Source organism: Triticum aestivum, chromosome 4D (genome assembly GCF_018294505.1).
Source record: "Triticum aestivum cultivar Chinese Spring chromosome 4D, IWGSC CS RefSeq v2.1, whole genome shotgun sequence".
In the NCBI taxonomy this organism is placed as follows: domain Eukaryota; kingdom Viridiplantae; phylum Streptophyta; class Magnoliopsida; order Poales; family Poaceae; genus Triticum; species Triticum aestivum.
The window spans coordinates 2,094,354-2,104,410 of NC_057805.1; the positions used below are offsets into that span (position 1 = coordinate 2,094,354).

The 10,057-nt window shown below is 47.3% G+C and overlaps 1 pseudogene; it reads left to right on the top strand.

The window, feature by feature from the left end:
* The first annotated feature begins 4,523 nt into the window (after window positions 1-4,523).
* Window positions 4,524-10,057, top strand: part of LOC123099827 (uncharacterized) — a 15,827-nt pseudogene continuing 10,293 nt past the window's right edge.

The window sequence follows — 10,057 nt, forward strand, 5'->3', positions numbered from 1 at the left end:
GCGGCGAGGGGCGGCGGCGAAGACGGGCCCGGCGTGGCCCGGTTCGGCCTCGGGCGGGCCGGATCTGGGCCCTGGGTGGCGCGGCGAGGTGGAGGCGGCGGGGGCGACGTGGCAGATTCTGATTCGCTGGGAGCGGCGGCGCGGAAGCGTCCGGTCCGATCCGGACGTGTCTGGGTGCGGGAGGAAGGAGAAGGCTAGGGTTCATCCACGAATTTCGGGAGAGGGGGCTAATTTATAGGTAGAGGGAGCTAGGAGTGTCCCAATGAGGTGTGGTTTTCGCCTACACGATCGTGATCGAACGGCGGAGAGCATGGAGGGGAGTTGGATGGACTAGGGGGCTCATTTGGAGGGCTGCTGGGCTGCAAGAAGAGAGGGGTTTCAGGCTACGCGGATAACCGTTGGTGCATGAAACGACCTCCAAATGAAACGAAATTTGACGGGCGGTCTACCGGTGACATACCAAGGCCACTCGGCAAATCTCGGCCCATTCCGAGAACGTTTTTCTCCTGCTCACGAAACAAGGTCTGGGAGGTGCGACGGGTGCATGTGGGAGTGTCGGATCGCGAAACGGACAACGGGGAAAAAGGCCGGATGCAAGTTTCGAAAAACATGCAGATGAAATGTACACGCAAGCAAATGACATGGCAACAACGAAGAATAACTGGAAGACACCTGGCGCATCGGATCCGGGGCGTTACAGTGTTGCCATCTTCGCAATTGGGGTACAACCCTTTTTTGTGATCATCTAACATGCGATCGAACTTCAGCTTCTCCTTTTCACTTTCGCACTGTGTCCTTGCATCAACAATGACCCGGCGGAGATCATCATCGGGCACAATATCGTCTGGTTCCTCTTAATCTTCAGCAGCTTCCCCCGTTGCAGCATCACCGTATTCCGGGGGCACATAGTTGTCATCCTCCTCTTCTTCTTCTTCACTGTCTTCCATCATAACCCCTATTTCTCCGTGCCTGGTCCAAACATTATAGTGTGGCATGAAACCTTTATAAAGCAGGTGGGTGTGAAGGATTTTCTGGTCAGAGTAAGACTTCGTATTCCCACATATAGGGCATTTCATCGACGCGGGCGATCGATGGGGGTGAAGATGGGGACGGGACGTGACGGACCACTAAACCTAGACAAATCTCGGGGAAAATGGAGCCTGGAGGTCGAGCTTCGAGAGGAGAAAGCTTAACTAGTGTGCCTCGGGCATTTCATCGAACACCTCATGTGCATAGGAGGTGAGCTAGAGCACAACAAAGCTCTCCCCTCGCCGGCCAGAAAAAACAGAGGACTGTGGAGTGCTCTGCTCGCGGGCGAGGGGTATATATAGGCAACTCATTTGTGACGCCCCCGATTCAATCGTACGCTAATCATACACGCAAATGTGTACGATCAAGATCAGGGACTCACGGGAAGATATCACAACCAACTCTAGACACAAATTAAAATAATAATACAAGCTTTATATTACAAGCCAGGGGCCTCTAGGGCTCGAATACATAAGCTCGAAAACACAAAAGTCAGCGGAAGCAACAATATCTGAGTACAGACATAAGTTAGACAAGTTTGCCTTAAGAAGGCTAGCACAAAAGCATCTACGATCGAAAAGGCAAGGCCTCCTGCCCGGGAGCCTCCTAACTACTCCTGGTTGTCGGCGGTCTCCATGTAGTAGTATGCATCGGCGGTGGCATGTGGCTCCTGGGCTCCGACATCTGGTTGCATCAACCGGAAAGAAGAAGAAAAGGGGAAAAGGGGGAGCAAAGCAACCGTGAGTACTCATCCAAAGTACTCGCAAGCAAGGATCTACACTACATATGCATCGGTAGCAATGAAAAGTGGGGTGTATCTATGGACTGGACTGCAGAATGCCAGAAGAGAAGGGGAAAGCCTAGCCTATCGAAGACTAGCATCTTGTGGAAACCACCATCTTGCAGCAATAGGAGGGAGTAGAGTAGCATAAAGTAAAGTAGTAGAAGTGTTATCAACCTCGGCCAGAGATCCTTTCTCGACTCCCTACAAGAAAGCAATCCCAGAGCCATACTATCCATTTATCATCACAAATATCCAGTTCTAGTTGTATCGATCGGGATACAACTCCAAGTGTCCGTTACCGTAGGACAGGCTATCGATAGATGTTTTCTTCCCTGCAGGGGTGCACCAGCTTACCCACCACGCTCGATTAACTCCGGCCGGACACACTTTCCTGTGTCATGCCCGGCCTCGGCCAAACAATACGCCGCAACCCGACCTAGGCTTAATAGAGAGGCCAGCACGCCGGACTAAACCTATGCCCCCAGGGGTCATGGGCCATCGCCCCGGGAACTCCTGCACGTTGCGTGGGCGGCCGGTGAGCAGACCTAGCTACCTCCTTAAAAAGACAGGAGCTTACCAGTCCAACCCGGCGCGCGCCGCTCAGTCACTGACGTCTATTAAGCTTCGGCTGATGCATACGACGCAGAACGCCCATACTATGCCCACGTGATGGTTAGTGCTATCGGGCCAGAGGCCCCTCGGATCAAATATCCAAACTGTTAGTGTGTTGTTAGTGCGGTCACGAGCAGAGACTCACGAAAGATGTGACCCCGTCGCCCCGTCTCGAGGACTTGCGGCAAGGGCTAAGAATGCCCGGCCACGCCTCGTATTCAACTCTCGTGTACCCTCCAGGTCAACCCGTCTCCACATCACTCGCGGGTACCCCTCAGGGTCGACCCGCCTTTCCAAGTAACAGTTGTAAAGTCCAAGTATCCGTGTGTCCAAACATCAAGGGGAAAACCCGAGGAATCACCCCCGGTGGATTCCACTCGATGTAATCATCAAGGTGAACGTAAGAGGAATCACCCCCGAGGTTCACACTTGAGGGGTTGCACGACAGAGTCGTATCGGAAGTGGTTAAGGCGGAATCACCCTCGATGACCACGACCGAATAGCTACACTACAGGGTTAACATCAGAAGTGTTGTAGAGGTCTCACCCTCGGCACTCGATAGTAACCCAGCAGTGTCGAGCAACTAAGGGGAAAGTGATGTGCGATGCCTGGTCTTCGATCCCGTTGATCGGGTCTTCGATGATGAAGCAGGGGCAACAAGGTCAAGGTGGGGGTCACTGATGGATCACTAACCAACCTATACTAAGCAGTTTAGGATAAGCAGGTAAGGTACAATGAGCAGGTTACAAAAGCAGGCTATGCATCAGAATAGGAGCAAACAATAACAGTAGAAAAATCTAATGCAAGCATGAGAGAATGGAATGGGCGATATCGGGATGATCAAAGGGGGGCTTGCGTGGTTGCTCAGACAGGAAGGAGGGTCGTCGTCGACGTAGTCGATCACAGGGGCATCAGCAGCGGTCTCGAGGTCTACCGGAGAAGAAGAGGGGGAAGAAACAGTAAATACACGCAAACATAAGCATAACAAGACAAAAGCGGTGCTAGAGGTGTTCTAACGCAGCACTAGGCGATACTGGCGAAGGGGGAAACATCCGGGAATGTTTTCCCCAAGTTTGGCATTTTCGGGCAGGCGGACAGGAGGGGAAAGTTCCATGTTCGCTATGCTAGGTGCATGTGACAGACGAACAGAGAGCGTATTTAGATTTGTCTCGAAATTCTAAGCAACTTTCATGTAGAAAACTTTTTCATCGGAGCTACGGTTTATTTTCTATTAATTTTTAAAGATTTAAAGTTTTTCTGAAATTCCTGGATTTATTACTAAATCGAATTTAGAAGGAAAAAGGCTATGGGTACTCAAAAGTGTACCCAGTCAGAAGTACAGAGAAGCTGACATGTGGGGCCAGGGCCCAGTTGACTTAGTCAACAGCCCAGTCAGCATTGACTAGTCAAAGTGAACAGTGAAGGGGGGCCTACTTGTCATGGACTTAACTATTCTAAATCTAGTTTAGCACTTTAATATAAACAGTTGGTCCCACATGCCATCTACTATTAGACTAATTAACTACTACAGTACTAACTAAACTAACTAGCACGGCCGGCCACACACACACACAACACGCACTCATGCACACACACAGAACACTCACACGCAGAGCACAACTCGACCTGGCCATGGCCATGGCCAGCGGTACTAGTAGCCGGCTGCAGTAGCAGCAGTTCTAGCAGCGGCAATGGCACACAAAAACAGCAGCGGCGGCTAGCACAAGCAGTAGCAGAGCAACGGCGACGGCGGCAGCAGAGCAACAACGATAGAAGCAGCAGCAGCGCAAGCAGCAGGGCAGCGTGAGCAGCGGACGGCTACGGGCTCGCGGGCAGGGGAGCGCGGGGAGCAGTGGCGGGCGTGGCCGGGGAGCAGCACACAGAGCCGGCAGGCGCGGCCAATCGCGGCCCGAGGCGAGGCACAGCGCGTGGGCAAGCGCGAGATTCGGCCATGGCGTTCGTAGCGCGGTGGTGGGCTATACGACGACGGATCGAGGTCGGGAGGAGGGGGAACCGGACGAGATGCTCACCGCGAGCTCGATGGCGAGGTCGGGGAGACCGGGGCTGGTCGGAGACGAGCGGATCGAGCGGCAAGGTGATGACGGCCGTGGCGGAGAAGACCCGCGATGGCGTCCGGGTGGTTCTTATCTACATCGGGAGGACGCCGGATGGCCGGCACCTGGCCGGGCGCCATGGGATGGCCACCACGATCCCCTGCCTGCCTCTGTAGCAGGAGGAAGGGGAAAAGGGGATTGTTGGGCTGGGCTAGTGGCCAGTTGGGCCAAGGCCTAGGGGAGGCGGGAAGGCTTTCCTCTAAAAAAACAAATTGTTTCTATTACCTTTCCCTGTTTTGCATTTAGTTGGGACATCAAATGATTTTAGCTTTGAACAAAACTTGGCACATAATTTTAACACAGCAACTTGAGATGGCACCAAAAAGTTTGGGTCCAAAGGGGTTGCGTAACCATTTTTAGAAATAGAAAAGGCCAATTTTAATTGTTGTTGGACCGCTAAATAATTTTCCAGGGGCACTTTGGGAATCCAAAAGAGGTTGGTTCCAACATGAAAATATCCAGGGATTATTTGCCACACTTTGAACATTTTATTTTGCATGTTTGAGAAATTTGAATTTTGACTTCAATTTGAAATTGAACCGGATTGAAACAAAGGGGGATTTAGCAACAGTGAAAATGATGATGTGGCATCATTAACTTGGGATTGTTGTAGCTTAATTATCCGGGCGTCACAAATTGGTCCCGGTTCGTGGCAGGAACCGGGACTAAAGGCCCCCCTTCCGTCCCGGTTCTAGGCACGAACCGGGACCTATGGCTTTGGGCCAGGAGCGAGGTCCATTGGTCCCGGTTCGTGCCTAGAACCGAGACAAATGGGTCCACACGAACCGGGACAAATGCCTCCCGAGGCCCGGCCGGCCCCGTGGGCACACGAACCGGGACAAATGCCTCCCGAGGCCCGGCCGGCCCCGTGGGCGCACGAACCGGGACTTATGCCCCCATGGGTCCTGGTTCGTGACAGAACCGGGACTAATGGGCTGGCCAGGCCCTATCCAAAGCCCTGTTTTCTACTAGTGTTACTGTCGGTTCAGTTACAAACCGGGACTAATGTGCTTCACATCATGCCCTTTTTCTAATAATGCCATAGGTAATATATATTGTTAACTCATTGCTCTTCCAGTATGTGTAGCTAATCTGTTTTCTTAATCTCCTATCGTTGATTCCATCTCATCTTAGTAGTTCACTGGTACATGCTAGAGCCTGAATATGCACTTCCCACTGTTTGGTTTTGCTTGGCAGGAGTTTGAATCAGGATCTGAAGACGGGGAGGATGTAGCGACTCTAGTCTAGAGGAGGAAGGAGTGGTAGCAAATTAAGGAGGCAAGAGCATTGTTAATTTCCTGCTGCTAGCTACGTACAGTACGTGGAGTTTCACGACGAGGTCGACTAACCCACAAGTTGATATTGCATGATTTAATTAGATCCACCTAAAGTTAGATATGCCCATTCTTATTTTTTATAAATTAGATGCAAGCGAATAATAGACCATGTACTATGAACAAACTAACATTCAAAAAAGAAGATGTTTAGGGGTTTCATCTTTATAATGGAAACAACATTGTTTTCGTGTTCTCTATGTCATGTTCCATAAAGAGCAAGCTTTTTTGTACATTGATGATAAGATGTATTAACAAGATGTCTTCACTGCTTAAATAATTATCAGCATACAAGTTGGTGCATTTGATTGGCAATATAATTTTGGCAGTGATTTTCCTTTGTTCTTGATGTAACTTACTAGTAATATAATAACGACACTATTCAATCCTAATGCGTGGTGTCTTCTTTATTAACTATATGGATTTCATCTCCTTGCAGGTACTCACGGTAGAGCAAAGTGAATTTGAAGTTGATACGCTGAAGGATATCGGATTGCAAATTGTAGCTAAATGTGATGGGTTACCGCTTGCCATAAAAGTGATGGGAGGACTCTTATGCCATAAAGAGAAAGAACAGCGTGATTGAGAAAATGTTTTGAACGATGACAAATGGTTAGTATCTTGCATGCCAGAAGAGCTAAACCATGCAATATATCTTAGCTACGAGGACTTGTCCCCTTGTTTAAAACAATGCTTTATACACTTTTCTCTTAAGCCTAAAGTGAGAATTATAGATAAAATGCAATTGGTCGGCATGTGGATTGGTGAAGGATTTTTTTCATGGGAACTCAGATAGATTGAAAAAATTAGGACTCGAGTACTCTGAAGAGCTAACATTGAGGAACCTTATAGTGCCAGATATGTCATCTTTGAACCAATTTATTTGCACATGCATGATGTTGTTCGTTCATTTGCTCAATTTGTGACTAGAGATGAAGCACTAGTAGTTCACAATGGGGAAAACATTAAATTTAGTCAGCCAAAGTTTCTTAGGTTGTCTATAGAAACCAAAGGCGTGCAATCAGATGAGTTTGAATGGAGATGTTTACAAGAGCAAAATCACTAAGACCAATAATATTGTTTGGGAATTTCAAGATTCAGTCTGGTGATTCCCTGATTTTCTTTCCAAGTCTTCGGACTCTAAATGTACATTCCACAAATTTGGTGCATTGGTTTAACATTTGTATCAGCTCAAACACTTGAGGTATCTAACAATGCACAATTGCAAAGATATAAACAGCCTGCCAGAGAACATTCACAAGTTGTAAAGGATGTGAGAATCTTGGAAATTGAAGTTGTCCCCTTGTGTGCCTTGAAAGCCAAGCTTGGTACAAGGGTGCATCTTACCTTAATGAAATTACACTGCAGCAACAATGTTCACAACATTGGATTGTTGAAAGGAGTACCCTCTGGGAGGGATCAAAGAATAATTATGAAGGTATTTGATGAGCTTTGTCCTCCACCTTGCATAGAACATATTAACATCAAAGGATACTTTGGTAATCGGCTCCCAAGGTGGATGATGTCAACATCAACGATATCCCTAAAGAGCTTGAGACTTCTAACGATTCGTAGCCTGGCTTGCTGCACCCAACTCCCTGATGGCTTGTGTCAGCTCCCATGTCTGGAGGTGCTATTAGTTGATGGAGCTCCAATGATCAAGCGCATTGAGTCTGAATTCGTGCAACCCTGGAGTCAGTATGGCCATTCTTCATCCCAGGCAGCAGTGTCATTTCCGAAAGTGCACAAGATGATCTTATATTCTCTGGCGGCATGGGAGGAGTGGGAGTGGGAGGAGGAAGTGCAAGCTATACCAGCCTTGGAGGTTCTTACCATCACAGATTGCAAATTGAGGTGTATCCCTCCCGGCCTTGCCTCCCATGCGAGGGCTTTGAAGAAGTTAACCATATGGAGCGTCCAGGGTCTCCAGGCTCTAGAGAACTTGGCTTCTGTAGTCCAGCTCGATCTATTTGACTTACCCAACCTGATTAATATCTCCAATTTCCCCAAGTTGCAAAAGCTTGAGATCGATCGCTGCCAGAAGCTTGAGTCTCTGCAGGGGATGGATCAACTCCGAAGACTCGTGTTGACAGTTTACTATGACACACCACTCCCGTTATACCTGCAAATTGTAAAGCCAAGGCATTTGTTGTTGGACTGCAGCCCAGAGGCTTATGCAGATGATCTCGGTGAACATTTTTTTTTTGGAAATGGAGGTATACCCGCGGCCTCTGCATCATAATGATGCATGCAGCCCTTTTATTAAAAATCCCGAAATTATCACCGCAAAGGTCTTACAGCTCACAAATGGAGCAGAGCACAAGGCATAAAAACTGAAAAGTACAAGCGGACAAAGACAACCGGTATGGTAATAATAAGGAAAATCTCTTTAAACTCCTATCCTGTTATGCGACCGCCATCCGAACCGGTTGAATATAGCTCGAGCCACCATCTCCCATTGGTTGCACCCAGTAACCAAAGGCTCCCTGGAGTCCATAGGAGTGAGTAAGGACCACGTACGGATCCAAGCTGTAGCTCTGAAGATAACCTGCAAAAAAGTTAAGTTGTGTTGTCTGGTAAATATCACATCGTTTCTGCAATTCCATATAGCCCATAATAACGCACATATTCCAATCCGAATACGAGCTGCCGTGACCTGTTCAACCCAGCTAACCACGTCCCAAACAAAGACGCAATATCTATAGGGGGGGTAATATTAAAAGCTATATGAATCGTTCTCCAAAGTAACTTGGCAAGTGGGCATTCAATAAATAAATGTTGTATTGTCTCGTCTTGAGCACAGAAACAACACCGCGCATTTCCTACCCATCGCCTCTTGATTAGGTTATCCTTTGTGAGTATTACTTGCTTGTGAACAAACCACATGAAAATTTTAATCCGCAAAGGAACCTTAATCTTCCAAATATGAAGTGATCTTGAGAGGGAGCCAGAATTAATCAAATCCGTATAAAATGTTTTCACCGTAAATATCCCATTTTTAGTTAACATCCAGTGCATGGAGTCTGGCCTGTTGGAGAGTCGAACTTCGATCAATCTCCGAACCAGGTGCATCCAGGCTGTCCATCTCTCCCCCACTAACGTACGTCGGAACTGGATGTTCAAGGGAATATTTTGAAAGACAATACCTACGTAATCTTCCTTACGTTGCACAATATTGTAAAGGGTAGGGTATTGTAAGGCCAGAGGTGTCTCTCCTAGCCACGTGTCCTCCCAAAATCTTGTTGACATCCTGTTGCCAATCACGAATTTGATCCTACGGAAGAACAAACCTTTCGTTCTCATAAGTCCCTTCCAGAACGGTGAATCATTCGGTCTGATAGTAACCTGGGCTAGAGTTTTCGAGTGCAAGTATTTATTGCGTAGGATTTGAGACCACATGCCCTCCGGCTCTGTCTCTAACCTATACAACCATTTGCTCATAAGGCATTTATTCTTAACTTCCAAATTCTCAATACCGAGCCCCCCTTGGTCTTTAGGTCGACAAAGGATATCCCATCGTGCGAGACGGTACTTCCTCTTGGACTCCTCAGATTGCCAAAAGAAACGAGATCGAAAGAAATCAAGCCGCTTGCGGACCCCTTTCGGAATTTCGAAGAACGAAAGTAAAAACATTGGCATGCTAGTCAATACGGAGTGAATCAAAACTAGTCGACCTCCATATGACATCAGCTTACCCTTCCAACAGCTGAGTTTTTTTTTCAATTCGTTCTTCAATACATTTCCATTCCTTATTGGAGAGTTTATGGTGATGAATCGGAATACCCAAGTACCTGAATGGTAAAGCACCTACTTCGCATCCAAACAATTGTCTGTAAGTATGTTTGTAACACCCTGAGAATCATACTACAGTAACTCCCTGTGATTAAGCTAATCATGTTGCTAAACAGGGCTTGATCACATTTGAATCACATTCCTTTTCAAACTCCTAGTTCAAACTTCAATTAAATTTGAAAGTGGAAAATAAAAGTTTTCAAAAATTTAAACAAAAATGTTCAGTGGGTGCCAAATAATACACTGGTAATTATGGTGGAGAAAACACATTTTTATAAAATACCTAAATACTTTTAAATGAAATAAAACAGAAAAAGAAAATAAGCAAATAAAAAGAAAACAGAAAACAGAACAGACAAAGGAAAAAAAAAGGAGAAGGCCCTTCCCCCCCC